The sequence below is a fragment of the Cynara cardunculus genome (genome assembly GCF_001531365.2).
Source record: "Cynara cardunculus var. scolymus isolate 2C chromosome LG 12, CcrdV1, whole genome shotgun sequence".
Lineage (NCBI taxonomy): Eukaryota > Viridiplantae > Streptophyta > Magnoliopsida > Asterales > Asteraceae > Cynara > Cynara cardunculus.
In genome coordinates this window covers 19,448,918-19,468,815 of record NC_037539.1, presented here as the reverse complement: position 1 = coordinate 19,468,815, position 19,898 = coordinate 19,448,918, and the positions used below count along the sequence as shown (strand labels likewise).

General features: G+C 35.5%; 1 long non-coding RNA gene across 1 annotated transcript in view; it reads left to right on the top strand.

The window, feature by feature from the left end:
- The window catches only part of LOC112522558, a 22,162-nt gene extending 4,196 nt beyond the window's left edge, over positions 1-17,966 (top strand). The window contains exons 2-4 of the long non-coding RNA XR_003070212.1: positions 14,890-14,978; positions 17,590-17,655; positions 17,748-17,966. This is a non-coding gene — a long non-coding RNA (uncharacterized LOC112522558). The remainder of the gene's footprint in view (positions 1-14,889; positions 14,979-17,589; positions 17,656-17,747) is intronic.
- The last annotated feature ends 1,932 nt before the right edge of the window (positions 17,967-19,898 follow it).

Here is a 19,898-nt window from a genome sequence, read left to right as displayed (position 1 = left end):
AGTGGTTGTGACGAAGATGGTAGTGTTCTGGTGGTGTCAATGATGGGTGGGGGTGGCAGCTATAATGATGACAATAGTAGCATGGTGGTGTTTGGAGATTATGGGTGGGGGTGGCAACTGTGACAACAAAAATAGTGTCATGGTGGTATTGGTGGTCGACGGTGGCGGGAGATAGCAGTTGTGACGATGACAATAATGACATGGTGGTCGGAGGTGGGGGTGGTTGGGATGGCAGTTGTGACAATGACAGTAGTGGCATGGTGTTATTAGTCGATGGTGGACAGGGGGCGACGTATGATGACGATAGTAGTGGCATCGTAGAATTGATGGTCATTGGTAGGTGGGTGGCGGTTGTGACGGTGAACGTAGTGGTGTGGTGGTGGGTAAGTGGCGGTAAGGTAGGGGTGGCAAGCTTGAAAGTAACGGTAGTGGAGGTAGGGGTGGGTAGATGGCGGTTGTGATGACGAACAATAGTGATGTGGTGGCGTAGGCGAGGGAGTGGGTGTTGTTGGTTAAATTGGATGTAAATGTGACTTTTGTCTTTTTAGAACCAAATTACGAAAATGTTACATCTGACAAGGGATGGAATTCAATTTATTCACTTTTGCCCAGGATATTAATCTATGAAATCCAAAGAAATTTGAAGGATTCCATCAATTTTAAGAACTGAACCAGTCAAAGGAATTGAAATTTGGGCGAAGGAATTCACCATTCCAATTTCCTTGAAATAAGGATTCCATCCATTTCAAGAATTGAACTAGTCAAAGGAATTGGAATTTGGTCGAAGGAATTCACCATTCCAATTCCCTTGAAATACCATGGATTCCACGAACCAAACAATACCTATAAGGGTTTGTGGATGGAACCTATGGAGAAGGGTTAAAATTGCCATTATCACGTATAATTATCCTTGGTTGGGTGGATTTTAATCATAATAAAGTTCTCTTAAATTAGATGCGTTGGACCGATATGCCACGCAACTAATTTTTACCGGAACAACGGTTGCAGTGAAGTGACGCTTTCTTAAGGTGAGGAAGTCTGTAGGTATAAGCATCTTCCTCCCTTCTTATTTACAATCCTTTGAAACTTGGTAGACTTCTAACCTAAACGTGATTATTACAGGTGTTTTCAAGAGTGCGCCAGTGTCCAAACATTCATCATGGATGGCGTACAAATTCACGTCCATTATTCATGACGAATGGGGGCACTGTTGCGCTCTTGGTTGTGCCTTGGTCTGCTACAAAAATCATGTTTCGAGCAAAAAATCATGATCACAACCGAACTTTCGTCTCTTTATATATCAAATAGGAGTTGTAACCCACTACAACATGATTTGTTCACCAAAATGAAGTCGAGAAGGTTGAGCTTTGTTTTTTGTATAATCTGGAAGAACATATGTATATACAAATTTAGCCTTGATGAACTTTGACATATAATCTTGTCTGAAAAGGATGAACCCTGTATTTGACTCAGGTTGCATGATTCGCAAAGTGCGTATGTGATTCACTTGCAAGGATGTTGAGATTGCGAGTCTTTAGATGACTTGGTCATAAAAAAAAGTATCTTAAGTCCAAGCTGCCAATGCCATAGTCGTTAAAATTGTATTTTAATTAGAAGCTTAGTCTCTACACAACATGAGGCCGTGTGCTCAAGGTCGTAGATGATGGGATTTGTTCAACATCAGTAAGTAAAACACTACCACAACAAAAAGCTAAAATAAAACTAAATATATTAAAGGGTGGCGAGGAATGAGAAAGGGGTTGTGAGGGCATGATGAAAGGAAAAGAGAAAGGAGAAAGGAGAAAGGGATAACAATAGAGGAGGAAGAAGAAGATATAGTGACTTTCACCTTAGGCGTGGTAAAGGAATGAGGGGCAATGGAAAGTTGAGTTGTTGGGGAGTCAATTGAACTTGTAGAACAACAACAAGGCTTAGGTGTTTGTTTAGGATTCATGGCCCCCAGTGATGATTGTTGGGAGTAGCAAGAGGGTATGGGAGGTGGAATGCTGGTCATTCGTTAACGAATCCTTCTCCTGTTCCATGAATCCAATTTGGGATGAAGGGAATATGATAGTGGTCAACTGGATAAACAAAGTTAATATGGGATATTGGTGGGTTTAATATTAGGCGAGGCTTCAACCTTCAGGTTTATTGATGAACCTAAAGACAAAATTGCAAATTAAGATGTTTAAATTTGGATAATTGCTAGGAGGTTGAGAGGCACACATACTTATCACTACGATGAAGGCTTGAAAAATTCATGACAAAGGAAGCACTTGGATCCCGCAACTGGTGCTAATTGATTGCGACAAAATTTTGGGCCTTTACCTCGAGGACAAAGGGTCTTTCAGGAGGGAAAGTAATGAGTTCGAGTTAAAGTTAATTAGTTAGCATATATTTTATGTTCACTTATCTTCCATAAACTTCAACGAAAATTAAAAAACTGACAAAGTTTTGGCGTCTCTAAGAATTTCTAAGGTTTTTATGCAAGTTGGGGGGTTTTTCACAGAAACAACCTCTCTTTCTTTGGAGTGGGGGAGAGGTAGGGTCTCGGGGTTGGAGATATATATATATATATATATATATATATATAGATGTATGTATGTATGTATATAATGAGGCTAATCATATGAGAACCCACAAAATTTTTAAGAATCATGAGATTCAATCTCAATCACTCACATCTTTCAAGGAATGGTAACGAAAGCTGATGGCGCTTTTGGAATATTTTTTAATATATGGGCATATTTTTGTGTGAAATTACAAGTTACAAGGGCAAACTTGAGATTTGATAGCACAATCATTATCTTCTTATACGGGTGGTTCCTAAATTCTCGTCTTTCTATCCAAACAAGATGGATCATCCCTAAATTCAAACAAATCTTGAAGATTACATCATTTTTTTTATCTACCCCATTAATTAAGTTATAAACAACAATGAATGTCAAATGAGACAATAAACGGGAGGGCCAAGAAAGTTTCACATTGTGAAACATGGGAATCATGTTAAATCGAAGTTTCAGTTCTGTTTCCCAATGTGAAAGAAAGGAGTAAGTTGGAAGTTGTTATAACAATTCACAATTTCTCAATGTGAAGCATTACTTTCAATCAAACATCATGATACCATAGTCATTTTACAATGTGAACCATCTTTCATTCATACATCACAATGATGCAACGGTTTCACATTGTGAATTGTCGTGACTATAAAACAAAGAGGCTTCACTCACGGATTTTCCTCCAGAAATTTCCGATTTCCAATTCTGGTGGATTACCGACTAATATTTTTGCCAGTGATGGATCCGCCCATGATAGAGATCACCGGCCATATTTTTTTCGATAGTAAGATCTGTCGATAATCCACTAGTGATGTCTTTTTTCGGTGGATTATTGATTTCGTCAGTGAAGCCCCTTTGTCTTGTGGTGCATCATTCTCGACTATTTATTCAAAATCATTATGTTCAAAACAACATTTCTCACAAGTACTTCACTTTATAACACTCAGAAACAACAGTACCTAGCAATACAACATAATCACTATGTTCTAACACAACATTGCTCAAAACACAACAAAGAACATGTTACATAAATATCCTTCTCGGGTTCTATATCTCATGGATGGATTCAAGTTGCAATAATTTTGATACCCATCATAATCATAATCATAATAATAATATACATAACAAAACAAAAACCTTTAGTGCATGAACCTTTATCATGGATGATCTTCCGGTCTTCATTATCTTTACATCCTATTGTATCATCATCCATAGTCTTCCAACCTTCATCCTTTTTAACTTTGATCCCTCCCAATATTTTTTTCTCTTTTGTGATAGATCAACGTCTATCTTCTTGTATTGAGAAGGATCAACGTCAACCTGGACGACATTAGGAAGAAGCTCTATTGCATTTATCATAGAACAATTAACCGACCTCAAAGGGTTTTGCATAAAATATTCATCATGATAATGAAATCCTATTGAAAAGGAGTAGAAGACATGGAAAGTGTGAAAAATTCAAATAACTCGATAGAATAAATGAAATATGGTGAGTTGTAGTTAGTAATTTAGAAATTACCAATATGCCTTTTTAATGATAAACATGGAATCACTATCACAAGCGTTGGATAAAACAAACTAATTAATTGCATTGGACCTGAGGGTTCTCGCATTATACAAGGTTCTTATTTGATTATGCCTAACACATAGACTAATCATGTGAGAACCACTTAAAGGTTGATAATTGTGATGCCCGATCTCAACAATCTTATGATTTTTTTTATCAAAGGTATATAGAATATACTCCCGCATCATTACCCACCTTCCAAATTCACACCCTCAAGGTGAAAATGTGGAAACAATGTAATTATCGTACCATAATCCTTTCATGAGGCTTCAAATAACAGTGACCCTAGCATTTGATCAACATTTCTAAATGTCCTCTTTGCATCACCTCTACGAAGCAACTCTATGTTTTCACTACTAATTCCCCTTGTATCGTAAGTTGATGAGGAATATAAATTGAAGTCTTCTGAATTTACTAACATGAAAAACAGATGAATGTGAGTTGTGTCTCGTAATTGTAATCGATACACTCCGATCTTGGCTAGTAACGCTCTGATCTTGGCTAGTACTGGAAATGGATTATAAAATCAAGTTGCTAACTTTTGAGAGAGAAATCGACAAAAAAGCCAATCTACCTAAATTAATTCACTTCATAGCCATATTTTGACCAACTGTCACTTTATAGCCAATCCTTATGTAGAAAGCTTATGCATATGCATAAGGATTGGTTTTTGGCAAAAATAAAATAAAGGATTCTTATGCAAAAAAAAGGATCCTTACGCAAAAAGTGGAAGCTTTCTGCATAAGGATTGGCTATAAAGTGAATTATGCAAGGGCAAGGGGTAATATCACATATGGTAGCCAACTAATAAAGGTAAGTGATGGACTAGTTGGTGAAAAACTAGTCGAGCTTAGTTTAGGGGTTGTTTGTTGACCTCTTAATAGTTTCATTAAGAGACAGTCTCTGAATCGTTAAGAGGTGAATCTTGTATGGCAAAAAAAAGTCTGCCTCTTAATGGTTCTAAAATCCTCTGAATGATTTTGAATCATGGGCCTCTCTTAACCATTCAGCGCCTTAATTTCATTATAAACAATTACCAAATAAGATATTTCATTTTGCACTATATCACGAGTCTCTTCATCATTCTGCACTAAACCATTCAGCAATTATCAAACAACCTCTTAGATATGATATCCAAGGAATAGTAGAGGTATCCAGGAACTTGTAAAAACTCTAATAGGAACTGCCCCTGTGGGAGTCCGAGCCATGTCCAACTAGTCTCAGTGTGCCCGATCATTCGCACCCAACCTTTTGAAGTATTGGACTTTTGCTCCTTCATCCCTTCGTTCCAATCCATCCAAACAACTATAGCAACCCTTACTAATTGCCCTTGTACTGATACCAGTAGAGGGAGCATCGACAAAAAGATAAAGGGGAAAAATCGCACCATTAATCATACAATATTCTTTAATATAAATCAATTTACTTCTTTGTTGGCATACTTCTCTACATGACACCATAAACAACATTCATTTTCAACTTATTTGTCGTTTCACTTTAGCAGCACCATGAAACAACACGTAAATGTTAAATCCATTTGTCAAAACTACATTTTGAAGCGACACTTTGATGTTTACCATGTAATGTTTCCTAATGTGAAACAATACTTGAGCATTAATTTATTATGAATTAACATATATAACACCAACTACTTTTTCATCATCAATAGTAGCGGAAACAAGAAACTTCTAGTGTTCTTTTCTGCAATTAATCACCAAGTTTTCAAGAAAAATAACGTAAATTAACATATCTTCAAATTCATTGCGAAAACTCATCTTACATGTTTTTCATCTTCGACAATAGACAACAAGAAAAAAATTAAAGGTGTTTCTACAGCTTCTTTGAAACAAAAAGTGCCAAAAAAACAACATAGCAATAACAATGACAATTACAATTACAATTACAACCCAAGTTTTAACAACTTGGGCTTGTGGGCTACTTATCAAGGCGTAGGAGGAAGTAGTGGAAATCTCATCTTCCCTAGGTTCAAAATCCAGGCGATGTCAAAGACCTTGGAGCCATTCGTGTTCGCTAGGGGTTTACTCGGTTACGTAAATTGGCCCAGATACCCATGGTTATCCAAAAAACAATTACAATCTTTCAAATTCATTGTGGAAACCTATTTTGCACGATTCTCCAATCGTGATATTCATGTTCTTTTTGTTGTTCGAGTTCTTCATTTATCAAATTAATGGATAGGAGGGAGAAATAAGCAAGGAGAGAGACGAGCGAATATGGAAAGAAGAAAATTCATATGAAAGATTTAAGCGATTGAGTTCATATGAGATCATTAATGCATGAGAAATCACAATAATGTTCTTCCTTGATTAGAGAAATGGAAGGTTAATTGAAAACATCGAAGTACAACGATTTAATGGATGAGATTGGATCTCATGGTTCTCACAGTATATGAGGTACTCATTTGATCATAGCCATGTCCCATATGTGTGTATATATGTATAGGGATACGTTCAAACGAGAACATGGTCAAACACGAGAATATATCACATCCAACTGTGTCATGCAATCTTATGGTTGTGATTAACTTGCCAAAATTAGGTTATGAGGGCATTAAAGTAACTTGGATTATAAATATTATCTAATTGATTATTTTAAGCCCTTAAAAGACTTGCTATAGCCTTTAATTTAAATCATTTATTATTTTGGATTACAATCGATCAATAACACTTTCTCACCACAACGTATGCCAAACCTATCTCGGTTGTCGCTTTTTTTGATATTGAGTCTTCTGTTTTAATACTGAATCCCAATATCTTACCCAACAGCTATTGGAGGCCACATCACCAACACTTTCTTGCAGCCAATGGTGATACTTTTGTCATTGACAAAATCAGTATCCCGGTCTACATCCCGCTTTTTCCTAAATGTGTGGTTAAACACAGACTATTAGGATCCAATATATTTTTCACAGTTGTTTTCCACTATTTTTTGGACCTATGTATGATACTATACCACATCACATGTGATATTTTCCCTATTTAACAAACTAGTCAAAATTATAAAAGAAACATAATGACACACCCTATTTCAACCATTATCCTTATCTCCACCCTCTACCTTTACTAGTACCTTCCTCCTGATTATGCTAGCTATAGAACCCCACCCTTACTCTACTATCTTAGTCCTCTGTCTCTAAGGCTGCATTTGGCACATAAGACAAGAGGAACAAGATGGGACAAAACTCATTGTCCCACGTTTAATTTGACATGGAACAAGACAAAAACTTAGTCTCATGTTCGATGCAACATAGGACAAGGATTGGGTGGGACAAAAAGGGCTTTTTTTTGTTCCACCAAAATAGGTGGAACAAGATGGGACAAAAATCAGAGAGAAACTAGAGAGACTAATGTACCCCTACTCGATATAATCATGATATGATTAGTTTTTAATCGTGACCACCACCCATTATCACCACCACTACCACTGGCAGCGTAGCCGACCACCTTCAGCCACCTCTATTACTACAACCTCATCCACTAACTCCATGATCACCGTCGACCACCTCCACAAAAAATTAGTGGTTTATCAAATTATCTATTAAGCCATGAAAAAGATTCAACCACCACCTCTACCTTCAACACGTCGACCACAACTATCTCATCCACCATTGTTGGCCCACCATCATCAATGTTCTCATCTTCATATCCTCCACTATCATCGTCGTCTACCAACCATCACCATGTCCAACAACCTACATTGTGCCTCTTGTCCAACATTGTTATCACCATTGGCTACACCTAAAAAAATGTAAGCGCTTATCAACATTATCGGTTTTATTACCCCCTCCTTCCTATGTTGTAAAAGGGAAGTGCAAATCTTTCTGCAACACTCTTCTGGCTACTACCGCCCACCACCACCTTTACCTCCACCGTGTCAGCCACAACAACCTCTTCTACCATTGTCGAATGTTGAACGGTACCACCACCACTCTCCATAGTCAACGTTGTCTACACTCACGACCGCCTCTACCCCCACCACCATTGCCGCTAGAATAACCTCCATCATGCATTCGCCAAGTTCATAATGATCTTTCAGATCAAATAAAACATATTTCGTATGAACCATGTTTTTACGAACTACCATCAATTATATCAAATTCTTCATTCAAATTTGTGGAATTGATATAGTGAATATAATCTCTGATTATTTTTCCTTTTGTAACAGATTTGGTAGATATTTGTATAGTTTGGTAAGTTTTCTTGTATGTTGTCAAATCCCTTAAATTATAGTATTCTAGTTAAGTCTCTAAGCTGTATAAATACCCCTTTTGCTTTTCAATGAGAGCAACAACATATTTTCTCTAAAATTACATGGTACCAGATCTACAAAGGCATAGAACAAAATAATCTTGACTTTGGAGAAGAACTTTCTAAAAATATATATGGGTGTTTGATGACATTCAGTTCATTAAATATGTAGCATGCAGAAGAGCATCTCCCCATAAATATTTTGGTATTTTAGTTGAAAATAGTAAAGCCCGGGTGATGTCAAGCATATGACTCTTTTTTCTTTCGGATATGCCGTTTTGTGGTGGACTATCTGTGCATGAGCTTTTTTTAACTATGCCTTGAGCATCTAAAAAATTCCCTAGAGTTTTAGTAAAATATTCCATACCATCGTCACTTCTAAGAATTTGAATCTTAGTGCCAAACTGAGTTAGAATCATGTTATAGAATCTTAGTGCGAAACAAAGTGTTGTATCCAGAAGCAGTGTAGAAGCTGAATTCAGATCAATGGCAGATGGCATATGTGAAATAATCTGGATCAAAAGGGTCTTTACTGGTTTAAAAGTTGAGCTACCTATGAAGTTGTTTTGTGATAATAAAGCAGCCATTAGCATCTCACAAAATCCAGTCCAACATGACAGGACAAAACACATTAAAGTGGACCGACATTTCATAAGGGAAAAGTTGGACAATGGGACTATCTACATTGCATTCATCCCTTCCAAAGAGCAAATATCAGATGTCTTAACCAAAGGACAATTTAGACCGTCATTTGATCGTCTTATAGACAAGTTGGGCATGTATGATATATATGCACCAACTTGAAGGGGGGGGGGGGGTGGAATTGATACAGTGAATATAATCCCTGATTTCTTGGGATTATTTTTCTTTTTGTAATAGATTTTGTATATATTTGTATAGTTTGGTAAGCTTCCTTGTATGTTATCAAATCCCTTAAATTATAGGATTCTAGTTAGGTCTCTAAGTTGTATAAATACCCCTTTTGCTTTTCAATAAGAACAACATATTTTCTCTGAAATTACAAAATTTATTACTACTATATATGTATATATTTATGTATATGAAAAAATTGAGTAAAAATGTTACAAATTAAATTATTTAAATATTTACTTGATTTGTGTCATTTATAACGACTATATGATATATAAAATTATCAAACAATTTTGAGGGGCAACTTATCTAGTCATGTCCTATCTTAACTTTATTTGTACCAAACACTAGACAGACAACTTATCTTGTTAGGCCTATCATCTTGTCATGTCTACGTACCAAAACCTAAAGCCACCATGACCAACCTTAATTGCTCATTCCAGGTATGAGAATGTCAAGACCGTTACAAGGAGTCGACATAGCTCTCTTGCGAACGTGACGAAACAACCTCAATCTTAGCGTTGCAACTGCCAACACAACCCAGACTGGAACAATCTATATAAGCATCCTCATTTTTGCAACTTCTATCTTTCGTTCGTAGGCCTTCTTTACTATCAAGCACTTTGATTCATTTAACACTGTTTAATGGCTGCCTTGTAGAATTTTCCTTTCGAGTTCTAGCAAGACTTCTTTGTCATAGAACACCCATATGACAACCTCCAGTTATGTCACCATGTCTTTATGCGACGAATTATTATCTTTGACCTCACCCTCATTTCCCATCTTTTAGTTTAGATACTTAAAATTGTCCTTTTATGGTACCATTTGCCGCCAATGTTGACTTTTACCCCCTCGTCAATATATTCCCTTGTTGAAGTTGCACTATAACTATTTGGTCTTCAAACGGTTATTGTGCAACCTCGTACTTCCAATGCTGTCAACAACTACATGTTATCGGCTCCACAGATTCAACTCCGCAACAAACACAAATGTCATATGCAAATAACATGCTCCAAGGGATATTCCCTCTCTCTCATGAAATCTCCTCCAAAATTACCACAAATAGAAATGGGTTTTGTGTAGTTATATCTCCACCGAAAAATACTCCATCATATATCGGTGTCTTAACATACGTTCTCACTCGAGTGTACATGATCTGAATTGCATTGAAAGATGTCCAAGTACACCCCATCTTCTCCATTGGCCGTGTGCAAGTCCCTACCACATTTTACTTCTCCATGAGGTGTAGAAAATGGTGGAATTCTTCGATCGTTGACCGTCATGAAGCCAAATTGGTTCTTTGTCACGTTCTTCTCTCGTAGCATCCTTGCCTCAATCACTTGCTCTCATAATTTCATGGTGTGGCCAAGTAAATTTATACCTCAATAGAAATCAAATTGTTGTATTTCGCCTTTGGTCCTATATAGTGGCACAACTACACTAAGCCTCCGATCTTCAACAATTTTAGTCGTCCCTAGTGTTCTGTCAACCATTGCCCCCTCCTTCCCCAAACATAGAGTAAAAACATATGAATCATTATACAGAGAAATATTATATTGTGTAAAACACACGAATGATTAACAACATTATGTATGATATCATACAATGAACACATGAATCATCAATGAAATCACATGTTCTATTATACAAAACCAAAAGCAGAGAACCATTAAAAATATTACATGTGATATTATACAAAGTAAAAACACGTGAATTATTAATAATATCACATGTGGTATCATACATACTAAAAACATATGAATCATTAACAATATCACATATAATAATAGGTAAGGTAAAGCACAATAGTTTATTGCCAATATCACATCTGATAATATACAAAGTAAGCACAAAATTTTGTTTAAATCAACGAGTTTAAATCATGTAAAATAAAAAATTCATGACACAATCATGCACAATCAAAACCCTAAAATCAACCTAACATAGGTTATGAAGCATGAAATCAAGCCCTAATTCCTGCACATACACACACAAATGTCGGGCCTTCATTCCCGTCAAAGACTGTCGCATCCTATCTCGACTCCGTCTAAAAAGTCGACTCCTTTAGCCAACGATGCCACATCTCATCTCTTATAGATCTCTTGTTGTCAACGATGTGCTTATGTCGTTTCTCAACAAGGCCGATGAGAGCTTGGGTTCCAGAAACTATCAAACAAGTACTCCCTTAGATTGTTAGAGGTTGTTGAAGGTTTTGGAGAGAGAATAGATATTGACAAATTTTTTACATAAATCCAACTCCTTTTCTCATGAATTCAATTAGGAAATACATTTTGCCCAATCTCACCCTTAAATGCCTTTTAGCCTTTTAATAGAATGGCATTGATTTCCCTATAATTACAAGATTGTCATCTTTTTCTCAATCTTGATTAAATAATGAGGTGGAAGGTTGAAATTTGTTTTTGAGATTCCATATTTTGACCATGTTCTCGTTTGAACCTCTACGGGTCTACCTATATATATATATACACGTGTGTGTGTATAGAGAGAGAGAGGGAGAGAAAAGTTTGGGTTGCAAACCATTTTAGGTTGTGAGGGGAGACAAGGGATAGCACGACACGTGTCCTTGGGTGTCCCTCGTCATGGATAATGAAGGTGAACACTCGTGAACTATTCATGATGAATGGTATACCATTCGTGATGAATAAATTACCATTCACGATCCATTATAAATTGATAGACCATTCTTCAGAATAGTATACATTTTTGCACTATTCGACAAGAGAACAAGAAAGAAAAATATCAAAGACTTAAAAGTGCATTTGCTTGGGTTGCTTTCAAACCAAAAGCCTCATATTCCTATTATATGTATGGACCCCAATCTACTTTTTGTTGCTTTACCTTTGTGTGACAAGACATAACTCCTTATGCATGAGTAGTTTGTACTTGATGCTTCACTAGTTCGTCACCGGCCTCCTACGAAATATATATGTGTGTGTGTGTGTTAGCGGAAGAGAGGGTGAGAATCATATTACGGAACAATAGCAACTATATTTATGACCCTAACTAATTTTCTTTAATATAAGAGAGTACATCGAATTGAGCAATTTGGGAACCTAGCTTTCTAAAGTAGGCGAGTTTCTATTTCATGGCTGTTCTATTGACAAATTTTTGTCGGGTTCCGTCACTGACATCGACTTCCTCATCATCCCTTCAACAGGGAGAGTTGTTTTCTAGTTTTGTAATGACACAGCTTGAGATGGAAAACGATTATCTCCCCTCCCAGTTGTATAATCTCCATGAGTAGCAATGAAATTAACCACAAGTCACCAGTTAAGTGATGGCTCATATAAGATGCCATGGATGTTCCATTCTGTATGATGCTTGCTTAACACTTTTCATATCACAACACCCTTGTTTATAGATGCCATTCATTATACCCCAATGGTTGCATGTAGATTGTTCAAAGCACACTGTGACTGTGGAACGTTGTCGAAGTAATTTATGTTCCAATTAAGCAGCTTTTAGACGTAAACTTGTGGAACTGGAGACAGTGAGAGAAATGAATCCAGGAGGAATTACTTTCTTAACAAGTTCCATGAAAAACCTAAATTCATTATCTCTTGCATTGAGAGCGTTTTCCTCTCGCAGTATACTCTAACCAGTCAGCTTTGATGACCAAGATTCTCGTTTCTGATAAATATTAACTCACAGATTAACAGGTGATGAGCTGTTAGCGAAGTTTATCAAAATACACAAGATTAGGTTATGACATCCACATGTTAACTTTTGCTCGTACTATTCACCAAACTTCTTTATAACCTTCATCTTGTAAGTCGTTATAACTTTCAATATATATCTAATGCATCCATATATCCTCAACTCATTTTTTTTCTCTGCATCAATACTAATTTACAAAAAATGATGCATTCTAATCAACGGTATACTCCTTTAGGTAGCGTTTGGTATGCAGAGTGGATGAGACGAGATATGACTGGACGGGACTGGACTAAATTGTCTGTCCTACGTTTGGTACAACTAGAATAGGACTGGACAAAACTCATAAAATGACCAGATTGTCCCTAAATGCTGTTTAATGTTATTTTACATCATATAATGATTGTAAATGACACAAATCAACCAAAATATATTTAAATAATTACATCTATGATATTTATACTATTTTCTAAATTTGTATACATGATTGTAACACAACAATTGTAAAAAACGTACATAATTTAAATATATTCCAACACAACAATTGTAAATGTGTACATAATTTAAGAAAGAGACCCTTTTAACTTCTATGATCAAATGGATGAAAAACTGATTTGCCAAATGTCTAAGTGAGAACTTATAAATAACACAAACTCATTAGCAACTGTCATAAGTGGAAAATGTTGGTATTGCATCTGTAACACAATCTAAATTGACAAAAACCCAACAAGAGATGATACAGAAGCAATGCTATGTATTCAACAGTCAGAAATCGATACAAAAGTATAATTAGCCCTAGAACAATGATATTCAACAGTCAAAAATCGATAACCATGGAATATTGAGAAGAAATTGTACCTGAAATGGAGGGTTTCGAGCTCGTGGAAATGGAGGCTGGAAGAAGAAAAGAGGAGAAGTAGTACCTGATAGAAAACGATTTTATGGAATATTGAGGAGAAATTGATAACCATGGAAGATTGAGGATAAATCATATCTGAAATGGAGGCTGGAATGGAGGGTTTCGACTGGAAGAAGAAACTCGTGGAAATGGAGGCTGATAGAAAAGAGGTTTTGTATTGATACGAAATAATAAGGGTAATATTGTAATCTCAAATTTAGTCCCATATTGTTCTACCTTTTTTGGTGGAACAAAAAACCTCAAGAATAGTCCTATGAAATCTTACTTTTGTCCCATGTTGTCCCATCTCATTTCAATTCCTGGTCTTTGCATTCTGCACTAAATTACTTATATTATTAGTAACCCTTTAAATGCTCCCTTAACAATCAAGGGTTCAGCATGGGGCTAGATATCAGAAGAGCTGTCTTGAAGCAGATGGGAGAACTATCAAAGGAGGCTAAGGAGATTTAGTAAACAATTATAACTTCCTTGAAGAACTAGCTGGTCATTATTTTGCTATATACACATTCAGTATCAACGATTACCATATGTAATTAATTAATCATGACTCAGATTTACTGAATTTACCCTTGCTAGATGAATTCTTCTTGCAATACCAAGATTCCGAACATGTAAAGAGCTTCTACAAACGATGAACACGTAAAGACACCAACTATTAACCACAAGGGTGGTGCCTAATTGGTTTGAGCTTGGCTCCAAAGGTCAAAAGTACCAGGAGGTCCCAAGTTCAAATCCAAGCAGGAATAAAAATCCCCTTGTGACCACCGAGGTTCAAATGCGGTGACTACGGGCTATCTGCAAAACAGGTGGTCGCCCCTAGGATTAGTCGCTTGCATAGCGGGTCGGATATCTAGGTTAATAAAAAAAAAGACACCAACTATTTCTCATTTAATCTGGACCATTGGACAATACATATATTATATATATATATATATATATGACGAGAAGCTAGAGTACAATGGTATGGCATATGGAAGTCTGTCCGCTAGTTTGAATCAAGTAGCAAGCAATGAAATCTAATTCTTTGCACAGGTTGTTCAAGAAAATAATTCTAGGAGCCAATTGACAGGACGATGCTAGAAGAACTTGGTGTTGCTCTTGTGCAAACAGGACGGAGAAAGGTGATTGTCTGCTACTACCTAATTCGTTTCACTTCCTAGACTGTTACTGTTCTATTTGTTGATTTTGAATCATCTTCATAAAACTTCCTGTGTTTATACCTTTTGGTTTTGATTTTGATGTTTTTTGTGTATCCCGGGCCTCGTTCAAAGTTCTAAGGTTCCAATAGTATAGTCATATGCTATTATCATCTTGTAGATGAATGAGGTGGATGAAGAATGGTTGTGGGTTCCTATACTTTTGATGTGAATGAAGATGAGATCAGAGATCCACAACTAAAGGGAGGAGGAAAATGATATGAAGATATAGAACATAAAATCTTATATATCAATTAGGCAATTACTAGGATCAATGGTTTCACGTTAGAGGATGCTATGTGGATTAGTAAATTTTTCCTCACAAAAAGCAAACATACTATGCACAAAGCAATGTCGTGGTGTAGTGCATGTGAGGTTAAGTTTTTGTTGGAGATTTAGTTTAATGCTACTAGTAGTGGGTTCTCTTGAAGGATCCCTAATGAAGTTCTTTTGTATAGTGAAACGAATAAGGAGGATGAGAAACTTTTATTGTTAAACCGTAACCGGATTTCTTCTACAATCGTGTGAATCACTTTCCAAATTCGATATTTCGACCGTATATGCCTGGYATCACGAAATCCGAATTGGGATAATTGTAAAAGCAACAATCTTGATTTTGGCCGAAATCAAGTTCAAAAACCAGAGAGAATATAGAGTATTTCCAATCTTCCGTGTGTCCCCAAAAAAACCGATCATCCGAAATTAGATCTCAAAACTCAAAACGGGAGTTACCAAGTTATAGAATTCACAATCATGCCACAGAAAATTCAAGAATTTTTCATTATAAACCCTATACTTTCAAGAATTCAAGAATTTTTCATTATTAAAGCGGGACCCCCGTTTTGCGTTCAGGGGGCGTTGCCCCCTAAATATTACCGGGACCGACTTAGACTAATACAAGTGTGCACTCCACACTCTCCATACTTGTTTTAGAACAAARTTYAATCYCCTTGAAACACACGTATAAAATCCATTACACTAAATGTAACCGGTGACACTAAAATCACCAACATTTATTTGAGGTGGCCTATGAGTAGTGTCTATTAAATCGAAAAATAAGGTTTAACTTGTATAAGAAAAGGTCATGGTAGGGTTTAGTAATATTGAATACTCTAGTTAAATAGAGGGCTCACGGAAAATTCTGGAATGAAATGGAAAAAAACAATGATCTTAATGAGTTACCTAGTGGGCCTTAGGGAGACAAGCAACCCCATGGTATATGTTGATCATATGATTGATAGTTCAAATCGGATTAAGATGGAATAGACTAATATCCATAGAATCCAGTCACTACTCTAGCATGCAGTGACAATTAGGGTTGGCGAGTTTCTGTCGGTTTTGACCTGATCTCTTCAATGCATTTGGGTAATTTTACGTCTTCACTCACTTGTGTTCCCCCACTATTTACATGTTACAAAAAGAATCGAATAATTCTATTCCAGCAATAGGTGTATCTACATATGCCATGCTCGGAAAGTGCAGAAAGTTCAACAATATGAACTTTTGAGGGAAGCCTTTATATTTCATACATCATGTATGATAGCTTACCTCAAGAAGTGATAAGGAGGAGATGTATCATAAAGGTATGTGAGGGCATAGAAGTTTAGTTGGACTCTCTTGAAGAACTAGTCCCAAGTCCCAAGGTCTGTAACCAGGTAACCTTTTCTTTCCTGAAGGAGTGAGTTGGTGCATTCCCATCACTTAACATGTTTAATTTAACTATATGTTGTTCAGCCACATGTTTCATACTCTTTCTATCCGGTACTAGTAATAATAGGTGAACAAGAATCATCTTCAAACACACTGTGATCATTTATCTTTGAAAATGTGTATATACATACATATCGTGAAGGATCGATCAAAGAAACATTTTGGTGTTATATGCTGAAGAACTCATATTTGATGGAGTTTTTTTTCACATATCATGTCTGAATTTGATTCTTAATTTGGTAGGAAGGGGGTGAGGTAGAATATCATTAGTAGTTTAGAATAGTATAATTGACCTATCATGTGGCACCTGGCATTTTCATTACAGATAGAATATCATGGAGTAGTTTATATTTCATATTTGAGTTGATATATAGTGACCGACCAACATTTTAAAGAACTCCTCCACAATTTCACTAAAAACAAGAAGATTTTATTCCTATATTTGATTAAAAAAAAAACTTCCTATTTTGTTTTTCTATGTTTGGTTTCTAAATACACCTTAATAAGTTCTCAAATGCCACATAGGGAGATTACCCATGCTTTGATGTTGTTACTCTACTACACTAGGAGCCCTTGAGTTTTGTTGATGATAGGAGGTTTTAAGCATTATTACAAGAAATTAGCTGGCAAACAAAAACCACTCGGAACTCCCATATGAACAACCTCATCAGACATCTTTACCATAACTTACAAATTGTAATTAAAATATTAGTGACCTCCTTTTATATACTTGTGTGTGTTTCACATGCTGGATGTTAGGCCACAAAGATTCTTTTCTCCCATAATCATGATATTATACTAATTGTTCTTCTCTTTCATGTGCAAGGGAAGAACAGGGTCACTTCTTTTAACAGAGAATAACATCCCAAAGTGTAATTAATGGCTTCTTGTGGTGAGTAAAATTTGTGACTTTGAGCAGCAATTAAGGACAGAATGTTGTTTTTATAAAAGTCTTTAAATTGATGGTAATTCTGTTTGTTGCAGACACATCAACCCTCCAAGAAGAGGTATGAAAGTTGATACTAAGATGCAACATTTTGATGTTAGACAAGTAAGTAAATTCTATGATTTCTATTGTTGGTTCTGCTCCAAGATTACAACTATAATTGTAAAGCTCCAAAACATTCTTCAATTAATGAGTCTGTCTATCTTTCCCAAGCTATAGATGGGCACTGCATATATCAATGCAACATTTTTGTTTTGCTTGCTGATGTATATATATATATATAGAGGGTGGTTCAAATACTAACCCAATATTTTGTGCAAACTTTGCTAACCCACATCAACCAATAATGTTGCATCTTTGGGTTTGGTTAAAATGTAACTTACATATTAATGATAAGGGTATTTAGGTCATTAGTCATTCTTATGTAACTCCCAAATATTTTAATTGGGAGTTACAAATCCTACAATATCTCAAATTGATCTTCATCTAATAATGACATGAAGATTCAAATATGTTCATCTTATTGACAACTAATTCACATATGAAACCACCTACAACGAACATCATGCACGAACAGATATAAAGTATAGGTATCGGTTTTATCTGCACAACCCCTGTTTTTGTTAATGTGCATGTCTCATCGTCGTGCATGTGTATCACTACGAGCATGCATCAAGGTTGAAGAACATGATCATATGACCAACATATATCGATTATAGTGTTCATTAGGTTCACACGGTGTAGCTAATGTTCATATATCTAGGGTTCACACGGTGTAGCTAATGTTCATATATCTAGGGTTCACACCATAGGGTTCACATGAATGTTCATACCTTGATATAGGCACGAAGATGAACGATTGTTCATACACATATTAATTAATACAAATTTTTGACCAATTTATCCTTTGAACAATTGTTCATACACATATTAATTAATATATTAATTAAATTATTGTTTATTTAATCTCATTTAATAATAACCGTTAGATGAGAAAATGAACGATTAAGATGGGTTAGCATAGTTTGCACAAAATATTGGGTTAGTATTTGAACCAGCCCCTATATATATATATATATATATATATATATATATATATATATTTGAGATGAGAATATTACAGAAAATATGAGATACTTACTGTCTCAGCTCTTGCTCATATTGTTGCAGTTGAGGATCAATATTCCTACATGGTTAGTGATCAGTTAACACATGTTTACATAGCAAGTAAACTTACATAAACACCTTGATGATTTGAAAAAGAATAAAGTCCAGCTTGTAGCTCATGTGGAGGCTAATTCATGTGGTTAATTGCAAGGTCGTTAAGATATAACAACCTGAAAACAAATACACAATGTGAATCTAATCAGCATCATCTATATTTATAAAGAGAAGGTAAAAATTGCAACAACTTTTTTGATCAAATAGCTGAAACGATAATACCCTTTTGAAAAGATAAGCCATAACTTACCAGATCTCACTTGCCTCTATATTTCATTTCATTTTGATTGTTGATTCTAGTTTCAATAGCGATTCATATATGTATATGGTTGGAATTGAAGCTGGAAATAAATTAATTAGGAAAAAGGTGAGGAGATCTTTAACTTACACATCGAAGCAGAATGAAGGATTCATATATATATATCCTCAACGACCTTGCAACTAACCAGATCAATTTACCCCAACTTCATCTTTGCACTGCTTCCAATTAGATCTTTTTTGAACCATATATATATATATATATATATATATATATATATATATATATATATATATATATAGTAATTATGTTATAGTTGTGGTTTGGTCTTGGAAGAAGCAATTTTGCTATGCTATGCTGTTGCTATCCTCTTTGCGAGTGTGTGGAAGGGGGGTTTCTTCCAGATAGAACACTGGTTTTATATATGTAATATAATACAAAAAGTCACCATATGAAAGAGCTTCACCGTGAAGCAAGCGGTATTTCATTAAGGGAGAGGCTAATGGGACCCTATGTGTCACTAATCGCACCCCCTAAGTTAGGCTTAATTATAATTGTTTTTTTTTTATAATTATTATTACCTTTTGTTTTATTAAAAATTTAATTAATATATATTATTCATTTTATTTTCTGTTTTTTATTTATTTATATTATATTTTAATTAATATAAATTATTAATTAATGTATATTAGAGTCAACTCAAATTTTA